Source organism: Elgaria multicarinata, chromosome 15, assembly GCF_023053635.1.
Source record: "Elgaria multicarinata webbii isolate HBS135686 ecotype San Diego chromosome 15, rElgMul1.1.pri, whole genome shotgun sequence".
NCBI classification, from domain to species: Eukaryota; Metazoa; Chordata; class Lepidosauria; order Squamata; family Anguidae; genus Elgaria; species Elgaria multicarinata.
Genome location: NC_086185.1, coordinates 995,713 through 1,010,532, shown reverse-complemented (window position 1 = coordinate 1,010,532; position 14,820 = coordinate 995,713).

Here is a 14,820-nt window from a genome sequence, read left to right as displayed (position 1 = left end):
GCGGGCGGGGCCTCTCTCAGCCCGAGGGCCGGATTCTGTTTCAGAGAAGCTCTCGGGGGCCACATTCCAGTGGTGGGTGGGGCCAAAGGCAAAACTTACCAGTACGTTGCAGCTTAAAGCTCTTCCTGCCATTAAATATAAGATGCCGGAGAGGCAATTCCTTCTCCTAGAATGGTTGGTCAATTGACAGGCAGCCTGAGGAAAAGGGGTGGGTCTAGAGGAAAGGCAGCACGGCCTTCTGGGAAACTCCAGAGGGCCAAATTGGGGGCCCGGGTCCAATGTCCTGCACCCCTGCCTCATGTAATGCCCATTCAGGCAAGATATGGGGCGCGTTTAGGCCTGTGGATTAAAACATGGAGACTGAAGAAGGCGTGTGTGTAATGCTGTTCCCTTTGGACCATGGCTTTAACCTTGCTGTTTTTGCTACTTGGGTTTGTGTCACGGTTCCACCCTATGCTGTTTCACCACGATTATAGTTTTATGTGGGTCTGATGGCTATGTGGCTTTATATCTTGTATGATGCTGTATTATTGCAAGCCACCTCAAGTTCATTTCTGGAAACAGGGCGGAGGGCTACTTTTTTTAATCAATTGAAGACAGATTATTTTATCTTCTACTGCAATTTCCACCCCAATTGTCCCGATTTCTTCAAGCACATTTTTATTTCCAAAATGTTTATTATGAAAAACATTTGTCTATCAGGAAAGAGGGATTGCGTGGCAAGGAGTGAGGCCGCGGGGGAAGAGAGAAATGGAGGAGGGAGAATGAGAGAATGTGTGAATAGTAAAGCCAGGTGTTAGAAGAAAAGACAGAAGCAGCAACACAGTAGGGTGTTCTGACTCACAGATCTGTATTGAGAAAGAGGTATTCATGAAGAAAATTAATTTAAAAAGTATGTAGCTCAGGTTCTGAGCCCTTTAAGTCCTTTTAAGAAAACAGATTAGTGATTCAAACTTCTTCTTCTTTTTATTCTAGCAATCTCTTAAACAATTAGTGCAGTAATTGGAAAAGGGACTCTAACATTCAGATACAGATGGAGATAAAAGAGTTTCCAGCGAGAGCTTTCTCTGGGCTTTGTGAGCCGCAGAGACGCACCTGCCCTTAGGTTCCACGGGGGCCAAAGCACCAAAGGAGGAGGACACGGAATCAGCAGAAAAGCAGCCCCAGTCCCAACGCCAGACAAACGGCTTAATTCATGTAAAGTAGCCGTAATTATATTGATCAGGAATGCGTGAGCAAGCCTTTCAGGACGTGCCGCTGTTGCGTGGAAGCAGCCACCTTGCAGAGCAGTCTGTCCTGCCCGCACGATCCGCGTGCCGTTGCCGTCATTATAAAAAAGGAAAGGTGCCTGTGTCCTTATATTCATGCAGATGTCACGTTTCCGACTCTTTCAGCTCGTCGTTGGCCCAGTTTGATCTACTGGAGCTATAGATCCATCAAATTTATTTTGTTTATGTTTCTTGCATTTCAGTCATCAAGTGCCCCTAAAAGTGGTCACTAAGATAAAAAAGCATGTCCAGAACACTGGAAACAACCATATAAAAAAAGAACACTACACCCCAGTTTGGAACAGGGATCTCTTTCAACCGGACAGCCAAATTCAGTTCTGGAGAAGGTCTCAGGGCGGCAGTCCAGTGGTGGATGGGGCCCACCGAAGACAAGAGCGGTGGGGGCCAAGCCAGCCGCCTGAGAACATGCCGGTTCAGCCAGGCTCCCCCAGGGCTGCTCCTTGAGCCTCTCTCCATCTGAATGCGCCTGGATTTTGCCGGTGGTGGAAGTATTTCAATACTGCATATTAAAGCGGTGTTTTTAATATGGTATTTTAACATTGTGAACTGCTAAGAGATTTTATTATACTCTGCAGTATATAAATGCCACAAATAATAATAATAATAATAATAATAATAATAATAATAATAATAATAATACATTGCCAGTATATTGCAGCTTACAGCACTTTCGGCCAGTAACTAGGCCTCAGGGGAGGCACTTCCAACTTTTTTGGGTGGGGAACGGCCAAATTATTGGTGGTTATTGGAAAGGGTGTGGGGCCATCTAGGGAAGGGAAGTGGGCCAGGCCGAGGCTCCCCACCCATGGCCTAGAGGAAAAGAACAGTCCTCGGCCGTCCAGTGAATTTCTAGACTGTCTCCAACAGAGAGAGATTTTGGCATACTTCTCTGAGAACTAGGCTGGAACGAAATGGAGTATTGTGGCTGAGGGTGTGGCTGGCTGGCTGGCTGGAACAGTGAATTCCACACTGAAACATTTTGTTGCGGATCGCACTTGCACTCTCATACACACCAAAAACAAAACAAAAAAATCCTAAGTTCCCCCTGGATGTCTTTCTGACAGAGATCCGCTGCCATTGTCTTCCAAGGAAGGACATGGTGTCACTCACCATGTGAAACGGAAACGTTCCCACTGGAAATGTCCTCCTTGCTTTTGAAATAATAAAAAAATTATAAGGAAGAAAGAAAAGGGAACATCCTCCAGGCACAGCCTGAGCGCCCTGCTGCCTTCCAACCACATAGGATGCTGTGTACAACCCAGCCACAATTCCTCAGAGAGACAGAGAGAGAGAGAGGAGGGAATGTCGAAGAAAGAAAGGGCCTGCTCTTCGCTCTGGCCCTATCCACCCACTCTTGGCTTCGGCCCCATTCGCTGGCACCCTGTGGCTCCCAACAGATTCCCCTCAGGGGAATGTGACCCCTAAGTGAAAAAGAGGTCCCCCATCCCTATTCCAACAGCCCGGCCACTGTGGAACACTCTCCCCTCCAACGGCCACTTACGAATCACCAAAAAAGAGGACCCCGATTTGCATAACATTTGCATAGGCTAATTTATATGTGTAGATTCACATTTAGAAATATTTTTAATTTAAATAGACATACAGAACACCTCAGCATGGTGTAGAAGGCTGTGACGCAGGTGACCGGTGAGCCTGCAGACTCAGTCTGCAGCCGCAGCCTTGTGGATGGGCGACTGCCAGGCCTCTGGCCTTCCTTAAACCAGCTAATAAACCTCAATGGAATAGGGAACCCTGCTTTGGCAACCTGTGGACCCTGTTTTTATTTTAATGACATTTATATCCCTCACAACAATCTTGCGAGGCAGGCTAGGCTGAGAGTCATCATCATTCAGTGAGCTTCGTAGCCAGGGGGGACCAGAACCCGGATCTCCTGAGTCCCAGTACAACGCTCTAACAGTTAAACCATATTGGGGGGGGGGGGGGTTCAATCAAACGTCCAACCCCTCTGTCCACAAACTCCAGCTCACAAAAGATGAGGATGGAGAGAAAGTTTACCCAAGGCTTACTCTCGAGTACGGATGAGGACAAGAAATCAATATAATGAAAGGGGGGTGGATGGCAGGTCATCCAGCACTGAACTCAGCACCAAAAGGTAGCATGACAGAGAGAGAAGGTAAGCAAGAAAAGTCCATTTAAAAAAGAAAAAGACCTGCCTTAACAGTCATGATCTTCAGAGAACTAGGACAAAAGTACTCAATGCAGCTGAGTCGGGGCGGCGGAGCGGGGGGGGGACGACGACAAACCCCCAGGACGCCACTTCAGAGTCTGTGGAATAAGCAGCCCAATGACATGATTGTGAACTAAAGCAGAAGGAGGCAAGACAGCTTGATTTACAGTTCCATCTAGTTTAAAAAAGAGGGTTGCTGGTGAAATGTATTTAGGTGATCTGCTAAAGAGAAGAAATATATTGCATTTTGTAAGCACCCAGTCACAGCGAGAGATTTTTGACAAAAGTTGACTTTCACACACAATTAAACAAAATAATTTCAGTTTTCGAGTTTCACAGAAGCCTATCCAGACAGAGCACCTTTATCTGTGGGCTTATTTTGTGCTGATCAAAATCACAGGATTTGTGTTTTTTGGGAAGGTGACAAGAAAGAATGACATTATTCCAGCCTTATTTTTAAGGAAACAAAGAGACGAGGAATGGGAAATGGAAGCGCATTTCAAACCAAACCAAAACACCCCCACCAAAAAGGGCAGGGCTCTTGCGAGCACCCAAAGCCAACTCACCACCACCACCACAAGTGGTCCATGAACCATCTCTCCTGCCTCTTCTGCCTTGAACAGAAAGAAGCAAGGAAGCAGAGGGCTGCTTTGAACTCTCCCTTTTGCCACCCGAGAAGAGTGTTTGAATCTGAAGCACTGTTGTCTTAGCAGGCAGGTTGCTGTGAAATCAAGAGCTCACGGCCACCGGCAGGGCAGAAGGGCGGAGGCTCCTCATTAGAATCCTAGAAGAGCAGAGTTGGAAGGGGCCTATAAGGCCATCAAGTCCAACCCCCTGCTCAAAGCAGGGATCCTCGCGGCAGCTCATGAGGGGAGGGTCTTCCCCGCAAGCTGGGAGGGCTTCCAGGTGGATCACTCCTAGCCCTCCTGCCCCTCAAACAGGGCTCCAGTGCTACCAACCTGAAGGAGTTATGTCGCTATTCCATCTTTTTCTCCTTAATGGGTTTTCTGCGGGGGGGAGGGAGTTGGAGGGGAAACATAGAAGGGTTACAAATGGAAGATGACAACGACGATGTCCAGACCCCCCTTTAGAACTCGGTGTTTGAGGTGGGGCAATTGCACCATAAAAGGCCTCATTTAGGGGGAGGAAATCCTGGGACAGACTATTCCAGTTGTCTTCCTCCAAGCAGTCTTCAGAAGGTTCTCAAAGTTCCCCTGTGAGACCCGAAATGGTGGATAATTGTCCCCAAAGGACAACTTGCTGGCCACTGCTGACCTTCGCCCACCACGTGCAGCCGCGGGATCAGGCTGAGCGTGTCCTAAGGCCTGGTTTCACCTCCTGAAGGGTGACGGAGGGGCCGTACAGACTCCGATTGGGAGAGAGTTAGGGTTAGACAAAAGGCGGGGGGGGAATGCACGCACACACACCCAAAAAAGTACAAAAAACCCCACCAACTTGCATGCGTAGATGCATTTGGAAATCATACCTGTACGTGAAACAGAAATGGAAGAGATCTCAGCACAACAGGCAAGACTGAGCAGGTGGCCTGTGGGCCCGCTCAGCCTGCTGCCATCCAGGTGCGGAGTGGCGGTGGGCAATGCCACGGTCCCTGCCCCCTCCCCCTCCCCCTCCCCCTCCCCCTCCCTACGGTTCATTGACTTCAACAGGCGTGGACTGGAACCTCTTCGAAGAGAGGACACCATTTCAGTCCCAGTCTGGAGAGGCCTCGGCTGGTTCTCCAAAATACAAGGCTGTTGTGAGGATAAAATGGAGAGGAGGAAGACCATGTGAACTGCCCTTGGGTTCCTTGCAAGGGGTGGGGGGCAAAACCTGGGATATAAATGAAATAATAAATAAATGTTGGTGTCTTGGTGTATGTGCATGTAAATGTTTCCATCAGGAGTGGTCTCACACAATATTACAAATGCAGAGAAACTTACTGGAAAACTCAGAGCCTAGTTTGAACAAACAGAATGCTTTAAGGGGAGGGAGAATAAATGCAACAAGCAATCTAAACAAATTTTAAAATAATTTCACGAATGGTTTCCCTTTGGGGAGGATAAAGAACTCAGCTACTCTGGAAGTCACTTTCAACTGATAGCTCCCTTATTAGACAAAAATTAGCATCCAGTCGACCATGAAAAAGGCGAGCCATTATATGTTAGGAGAGCCATCAAACTGACACAGGCTACTGTACATCTTGACACTTACTACATAATCAAAGTAAACTTTACTCTCCCTGGCAGATCTAATGCAGCTGTTAGTTTATCACCTTCCCCTGCTCCAATGGGCCCGCCGTGTCACCTAGGCAGAGATGACAAACCAAATAAATAAATTGCAATGTTATCTCCTGGCGCTGCTCAGGTACAGCAAACAGGGGAATAGCATTTAGTATTCCATAATGGAGTTAGGAGTAATTTACTGAGAGATAATTTCTTTTGGACCTAAAAGTGTCCTGCCTCCCGTCGTGCAGACAAATAGAAGTAGCTGGCAGGAAATGGGGCATGATAATACCGCTCTTTAAATAGAGTAACAAAATGGAAATTCAATAGGCATGCATTACAAAATATGCATCTACCCGCTATCCAAACCTTTGATGTTTTTATAGCTGTTCACAGCACAAAAAGATTATATTAGCTCTTCAGGCCCACTTTAAGTACAAGGAAAGTTTAAAGTGCACGAGTGAGGGCGGGGGCAGGAATGTTTGGCTTGGTTTTAAGGGACTTGCTTGGAAACTATCAAAGTAAGTTTTAGACATAGAGCGTAGCTGGAAGTTAAGGGATGGACTCTGATTTTGAAATAGAAAATCAAACAGATTCATATGTGTGTGATGTGTGACGTGGAACGGCCAGTCCTGTCTGACAGGCAGCACCGGTAGCTGCTTGGGGCCACAGAATCCAAGAGGTGCCACATCCCATTCTGTGATTCCTCGAGGCTCACAGGGGAAGCCAGTAGCAAGATCAAGGCAGGAAGGGAGCCGGATCCTGGAGAGATCTGGGCTGGTCCTGCTGGCTGGTACTCTCTCCTACTAGGGCAAGAGGAGGACGTTGCCTCAGCAGAGAGCTAAAGCCAACTGAGGCCTTATGTAGGTTGATAGGACCTGTAGTGCAGTCAGCTCTACTTCTTCTGGAGGAGCTGACTTGATTGTCAAAGGGACCTCGCCTGATTTCTTAACCTGAGACTTCTGTGAAGTTGCGGGGTGGAAGCTCTGCCTGATTCAGAGGAGGAGGATAGGACTGTTGATCTCTGGCCGGGAGGGCCCTGGGTACGGTACTGGCTGTCCTACTCCTGAGAAAGCTTCCTGTATCTTGTCCTCATCAGAATCCTCTGCTCCACAGTGAAAGGTGTGAGCTTTGGGGTTCACATCAGGCTGCTTTGAAAAACCCATTGGAATCTCTTGAAATCAGTTTTTTTTTTTCCCCTGGTCCCTGGGCGAGGTCAGCATCAATGCAAATGCCAGTGTTCATATCCACACGGTTAAATGATGACCGCCTCTATGGCAGAGTCTGGCGATGGCTGCTAATGCCCAGACAGGATCAGGCAAATTTATAGAAGATGAGGCAGCTAGTCTTGATAGCTACATGTTGCCTCCAAGACCAGAAGCGCCCTCGTGGGCCACTTGGGGGCTCCCAGAGGCATGTGGTTGGCCACTGTGGGCATCAGGTGCTTGGACTAGATAGGCCTTTGGTCGGATCCAACTGAGCTGTTATTACATTCTCAGACTCGGAGCGAATTGGGCAATAACAGCATTTTGTGCAGTGTCAGGATCTCGTCCCCTGTCCTACCAGAAACCAACAGGCCTACAGCAGCTCTTCAGATCCCAGCCTGCAAACATTTGATGTTATACCCCACCCCACCCTGGCCTGGTTCTTTCTTGATTCAAAGAAAATGGCTTTGTCTGAACAAACATTTAAGCAGAACGGAAGAAGCACACATGAACCACAACTGATCTTCTCCATTTCAGTCTCCAGCCTTGCCGTTAGGCAGAGTGAGGCAGCAGATGCCGAAAGCTGGCAGCCAGGTGTTGGAGAAGCGAGCTGTGAGCCCCGCAGTCTGCCCTGCACCCCTTAGGCTAGCTTCTGCCTTCCGGTGCAGCGGAGGACACTGTCCCGTCCCTGGTCTCGAAGTAAGAGTCAACTGCCAGTCCAGTCGGGTTTCCTACACAGCATGGAAGGTGGCGCCATCTTGTTCTGTGCCTCAGGCAGCAAAATGTCTTGGGGCGGCCCTGGCAGTCTCCTGCCAGATGTTCAGGGTGGCATCCAAGCACACAGTCTACTATTGTTACCAAGTCCAAGTCAGGTTTATTGTAGTTAGCAACCAGCCATTGAACAGTTTCACATAGATGTGTTTCAGTGAGCCCTGGATTTGTATCACTGTTCCACTGCCTAACATTATCATCTTTCCCATAAACTGAAAATGAACATAGAATGCATTGTCGCCAGTGCTGCATTTCCATTTCTTTCTGGCCTGGCTTTGCTGCCTAAGCTGCTCGGGGATAGCCTCCTCCCAAGCTACTTTGATCACTGGCCAAGTACTTTCACGAGCGCTGAGATCCAAAGAGAGCTAGGTCCCGGAGGCGTCCAAGCCCAGTGGGACCTCTGACTCCTCTTCTTTGAAGCGGAGCCTCTCCCGGCCCCCGCTGCCATACCCCACACTGCTTTTGAAAGCCCCCTGCATTGATGTACAACGTGGGGAGCTGCTGTTCAAGGAACACAAGCCCAAAGGTCCCCTTGGGCGTCAGGAACTAGTTTGATAGGGTCATTTCAATGGTGGCCTTTATTTTTAGTTGAAAAGATGGGGAACTTCCACCAGAATCTACTTGATGGAACGTCAGCCTGTGTCTCCCCAAGGAGACAGATTGCTAACATTGGTGGGGTGAGAGCGGTGGACGTAAAGAGCTACTGAACCAAAAATGATTGGCATTAGCTTCAAAGCCCGTGGGCTTTCCTCCACCCCCACCCTTATCGATTCTAAACAGAATAAATCCATAAACGGTAATAGAGTTCAATTTAAATTACTTACAGCAAGTGCTGCTTTTCAGCTCTCATCAGACAACTGCGCCGTCCCGTCAAGCCCCATTTTACTTGGACAAAGCAAATTAATGTAGATAAAAACAGCTGTAATTCAAGGGCACTGAAACTGAGCTTTTGTCTGGCTACAGCCAAAGTTCCGACGTCACCCAAGTACCAGCAATGTCTTTAAGCTAACTACAACTTAAAACTGCTGCACATAAAAAGTTTGCCCAACAGGAAAGAACCAAAGAAAGTGGGATTCCAGGGATAACTCGTAATGCAACAGCAAAAATGCACCAATAGCCACGTACAGAAGGATCCAATAACAGATGTAACTGAAGACACAACTCTGCAAGACAGTGAGCGTGCACCAGGCGTGTTGAACCTCAGGGCTGTGGGCCAAATCCAGCCCTTCTAGTGTCCCACTGGACCCACCCCTCCGGCCCCTGGCCCTGGCCCGGTTTCCGACCACTGGTCATTGGGTAGTTTCCCAGATTTTGCATGGCTTTCCCCAATTCTAAAAGGTTGGAAAGCAGTTCAAACAGCTGTGCCAAATCCACTGACTTGATTTGCTATAGAGTCTGGAAACCCCCAGGGCCCAGCCTGGCTTGATGGGAGGCCATTCCAGTAACCGGTTTGGACCAGCTCTTTGTTGGGGCCAAGGTGGACCCCACAAGGGAGGCATGGAACTGCCCAGCCCTGCCTTTCCCTCGTGATCCCAACGTGGAGAGGTGCACAGGGGGTTCTTGGTGGGTGGTGGCCAGGGTCATTGAATCAGCCGTGGGGGGGACGGGACGGATGGAGGGCTGAGGCTTGGTGAGAGAGGCCCTGCTCTGCACGCAGGAAGCCCCTGCTTCACCCTCAGGCATCTCCAGGGAGGGCTGGGAGACGCTTGCCTGGATCCCTAGAGAGCCGCTGCATCACAGGATCTTCCACTAGAGACGACATCATATTTGGGGCGAATGGGAGGGGTGTCCCTCTGCCACCCACTTGTGGCAGAGAAATCCCACCCACCCCAAAACCAGGTACATTTGCCCCAATGCAGGGCCTGGCCTGCAGCTGCCAATTGCCAGGGTGTGCCCTGCCCTCCCCTTCTGCCACAATCTCAGCAGAATCTTGAGCCTTGGCCCGGCCCGTCCCAGCCCTCTGCCCCCCACCAGCACCACGGCACACCAGCCGCCACTGGCAACCCCTGGGCCACAGCCCTTCCCTGGGACAAGATGGAAAGGACATGTTGAAATAAGGCAGAAGGGAGATTCATTCATTCATTCATTCATTCATTCATTCATTCATTCATTACATTTCTATACCGCCCAATAGCCGAAGCTCTCTGGGCGGTTCACAAAAATTAAAAACATTCAAAGTATAAAACAACAGTATAAAACCATAATATAAAATACAATATAAAAGCTCAACCAGATAAAAACAGCAGCAATGCAAAATTACAAATTTAAAACATCGAGTTAAAATTTATTTATAGACTGTTAGAATGCTGGGAGAATAAAAAGGTCTTCACCTGGCATCTAAAAGCATATAATGTAGGTGCCAAGCAAACCTCCTTAGGGAGCTTATTCCACAGCCAGGGTGCCACAGCAGAGAAGGCCCTGCTCCTGGTAGCCACCTGCCTCACTTCCTTTGGCAGGGGCTCCTGGAGAAGCACCCCTGAATATGACCTTAGGGTCTGGGCAGGTACATACGGGAGGAGGCGTTCCTTCAGATAGCCTGGCCCCAAGCCGTTTAGGGCTTTAAATGTTAATACCAGCACTTTGAATCGGGCCCGGACCTGGACTGGCAGCCAATGAAGCTGGAAAAGGACTGGCATGATGTGGTCTCGTCAGCCAGTCCCTGTTAGTAGGCGTGCTGCCCTGTTTTGTACCAGCTGAAGTTTCCGGACCGTTTTCAAAGGCAGCCCCACGTATAACGCATTGCAGTAATCCAAACGAGAGGTTATCAGAGCATGGATAACTGTAGCTAGGCTATCTCCGTCCAGATAAGGACTTTCCAGGAGGCCTATTCCACATTTCAACAAAACAGCACCTTGGAAAAATAAGCTTAAATGGGAACGTGTGTGTGTGTGTGTGTGTGCGCGCGCATGGGGGGGGGGGGAATCCAGAAACTTGCCAGAAATCCACAACAGAGTTGTCGAAGGAGTCCAGGTTTCTATGAACCCGGCCTGTGGATCCTGAAGTCGACCAGCATTTTCCAAGTCTTTCAGGGATAAGGAGGATTTGCACAAATTCGCACTTGCGTGAACGCACGTCAGCACAAGTGGAATGAAATTCTCGTACATCCCTAAAAAAACACCGGTCCCATCAATGAACAGAGAAGAGAATGACAGACACCTGACACAGTCTACGAAATGCGGACAGGTTTGACAGCATCCCTGCTGCCCCACACAGGTCACATCAAATGGGAGGTAAAGGGGAAGTGGTGAGCAGGCAGCAAGCAGCGTGTTTGCTTGCTCCTGCACGGCCCCAACAACCCATGGTTTAAACAGCCCACGGGACGTTGTCCCAGAACAATGCTAAGTCAGGAGCTTTGTGGGAAATTAAAAGGGGGGCTAGGTACACCCATGGAGTGCCAGGCAAGAAAAAATATTATGAGGAGCCCAAAGCAGGCCTCCTCGGTGGGTCCCGGCGAGTGTGGTGAGACCCAGACAACCTGCCTCAGCATGCCGGCTGCTGCCATCGGCCCCGGGTCCCACCCATGTCCTCACTGCCCCTGCCCCATGAGTGCTAGATTTTGAGATGCTGCTGGAGACATGGCAAACCTAGTTGGCAAACACAATTTCTATCAAAACAACAGTCTTGCACGATTTTGAAAGAAACATTTGAGTAGATTGTTGTGTCTTTGCTCCAATTGCAACCCTAAAAAATAATAATAATAAATAACCACCACACCATCTGTAGCCTAATTACTTACTGCATAACCAAAGAGGCTACAGTTGCCATATCCCAAGGGAAAGTAACTGCCTAAAGAAATCCTCAAGGATTAAAGGTCTATATATCTGAGAGAGCCCCATCTCCCTGGGCAATCCAGAAATCCCAGGAACACTGTTCCCAAAAGCCCGTTCATAAGTTCCATCTTCCAATCCAGCTCTTGGCCCAGACCTACCAGGGGTCACACTTCCAGCCCACCCACGCACCCCATGTATTCCAGGACATGGGGCGATCCCATTTTATCATAACCACCCCCTTGTTACCCTTGTTGGTCTTTTTTCATAACACCTGTTCTCTTCAGTATTTACTAGGGAGATTTTACTAACTTAAATAAACCAAGTTAAAATTACAGACTGTCATTCCCCCCTGCCCCTCTGAAAACCTTCCATTTAAGGAAAAGCAAATAAAAATGGTAGGTCTCCTTGCCCTTCACCCTTTCACTAGAAGCCAAACAGACTCTGTAGCAAAAAAGCATTAGGATCTAACTCCACCAAGAATTCCCGATTACATTGTCTTCTAAATTGCGGCAATCATGTTCGCTACATAGTTTGCTGTTAGCAACTGTAAGGTTGTGCATTGTTGGTTTGGATTGTTAAGAGATTACCACTGCATAAAACCCATTGCATCAGCACTTTGACATGGGTGGGGGGGGGGGAAGCCCTCAAGATTTTGCTTCTGATTTTAAAAACAAAACCCTCCAACCTAGTACCAAGGAGAAACAAAATCGTGCATTGTTAAATTGTTGTAAACCACCCAGAGAGCTTCGGCTGTGGGGCGGTATATAAATGTAATAAAATACATAAATAAAATGAGGGGGGAGGGAATCATTTCAAAAGCTACATTAGAAAAAGAGGGTTCCAAACTTTAATTTATCACAATGATTATTAATGAGAGCTTTGGCTATTAGGTGATATAGAAATCTAATAAAGAAATAAAAAAGATGAGGGCAATCACCCAATTAAAGGCATTCCTAACCTAAGGGTTGAGCTGGTTTTAAAACGTGTATGGAAACTGGGAGCATGACTACTGAAATGAATTATACTCAGAAACCGCAGTTGGTTCAGAACACTGATGCTCGGTGGCAAAAGGGGCCCCAGCCGCGGGGATCTCACCCCGCAGCATCACCTGCACAGGCTCCCAGCTCATTGCCAGGCTGCCTGTGACCTTCAAAGCCTTCCTCAGCCTGGGTCCAGATACTCTCAAAGAATTCTAAAAGGTTAGTCAGATGGACTTACCTATGTGGAAGCTGTGCTTCTTTTTCAGCAGGGCTTGTCCTTCTACATACTTATTGATTTTGTCTTTAATGCTTTCAACCATATAACCTGGAACAGACATTAAGCTACTTGGTGGTGGTGGGATTTCTCTGCCTCAAGTGGGTGGGGAAGAGGCAGAAGGTCTGCCCCCACATTTCCCCCAAATATAGAGCCACTTTTGGAGATGCATGCTGCAAAGTGAAGTACCTTCCTTCCAGGGTCATCTTTAATGTCTAAGAATAATAGAAAATAAATAGAAAAGATAAAGCTAAGCAGGGGGGTGGAGGGGGCAGAGCAAGAGGAGGGGGCAGGAAGCGTCCTGGGGGGTGGGAGGCCTGCTAGTTGGTTTGCCTGTTCTGGTGAGGAGCGAATTTAGTTTGGATTGTGTGTGGGAGGGAGGTGTGTTTCTGAGGGGATTCCCAGTTTTGCCTCTTGTGAACTGGGTATTTTCTTGGGCTTTGTGGGGGCAAATAGGTGATTTGGCATTTGGAGCTCAGCCTCCACCTTTGTATGGAGTTTCTTGGCCAAGTTATCTGACTTTGAGCTTCATCAGTTTGCCGTCTGTGAAATGGATTTTAGAGCAGAACTCTGTAACTTCAAACAAATGATTTTGTTTTTAGTGCTCAGTCCCCACTTTTGCTTGGTTCTCTTAGTTTACCTTCTGGGTAGCATTTTTTTACCAGCCCTGCCACAATTGGTAAGCCTGCCTCTGAGGAGCCATTTTGCGAGGGCACCCATGACACACCCTCAGCATTCCAAAGGCACTGGAGATCCCTGCAAAGTCCAAACTCATTTGAAACCATGTTTTCAATGTTTTGGCACATAGGAGAACCCTGTTGGGAATTAAGCCATGGTTAGCACTGGTGCAGGCATTACCACTAATCCATGGTTAAGGAAAGGGATGCGCATACGCCTACAAACCACTCCCACTCAAAGCCTTCGTTAAAAGATCAGAAGCATTACATCAGCCTGTACCAGGTTACTGTGACCAGATGAGGGGCGGCACATTTGAGTCCAAAATGCCCGGCCTCCACTCGCCTGAACAAATGCTCTGATGCCCCTCTTCTCATCACCGTATAGCTGACGTGCATTCACAATCTAACATTGGCAAGGCAATTCTCCAGATGCACGGAAGATAAACGGACTTAATGCCACTAAGTAAACATGACATTTTCGTAGCACTGCGATCACAGATGAGTCATTAAGTAAAATGATTAATCAGAAATCAATGTTACTAAGCTCCTTTAGAGACAATGTGCCCCTTTGCCACGCAAAGCAGAAGGTCTGCACTGATGGCCCCCTAATGCATTTATTCTATCACTCGGCCTGTTGTTGTTGGCCTTAAACATCAGTGCTGGCCGGAAATCTTGTGTGCAATTAAGCTCAAGTGATGAACTTCTTGTACACGTTTTAGCACTCTTTATCCAACAGCTAGCTGTGCAAATATATAAATGAATTCAAGCATTATATGGAATTGTATTAACTGCAATTTCCAGGCAGACAGATATATTCCTGAATTTTAATACATGCACCAACAAGGTATTCAGCTCCATGAATTACTCATTTTATCACTCAGCAAATAGTTTTATCAGTCAGTTGGGGGATTTGTTCTGAGGCATTAGAATTGACTGGTTTTGCAACTGGACACAACAGCCTGCACTCTCCCTAGTGTTTTTGCAGACCTGACCTTTTAGAAGAATATACCTTGCAAGCCACTACTTTTTGCTTCCTGCATTTTGTATTTGGAAACAAAGTCACCGTGAGTCAAGTTATTTAGATGGGCTTGTCCCAAGTGCAAAGGGGTCACTGCCACAGCGAGGGTCCAGAGTTCAGTGGTGGAGCACATACTTTGCATGAAGAAGGTCCCCAAGTGAAGTCCACAACTTCTCCCGTTAGAAGGGTCAGGTAGCAGGATCAGGTCATGGGAAATCCTCTCTCTGCCGCAGACCCTGGACAGCCCTGGTCCATTGAATTAGGCCAGGAGTCCCTAACATGGCGCCCATGGGCACCCACAACACTTTTTTAAAATTCCCATTTTTCTTAATATGCGTACATGGATTTGTATATATATGAAATGAAAATGCAGCTTTCCAGCCTTTCTATGTAGCCTTTGCTCTTCCCCTCTACCCAATCCTTCTC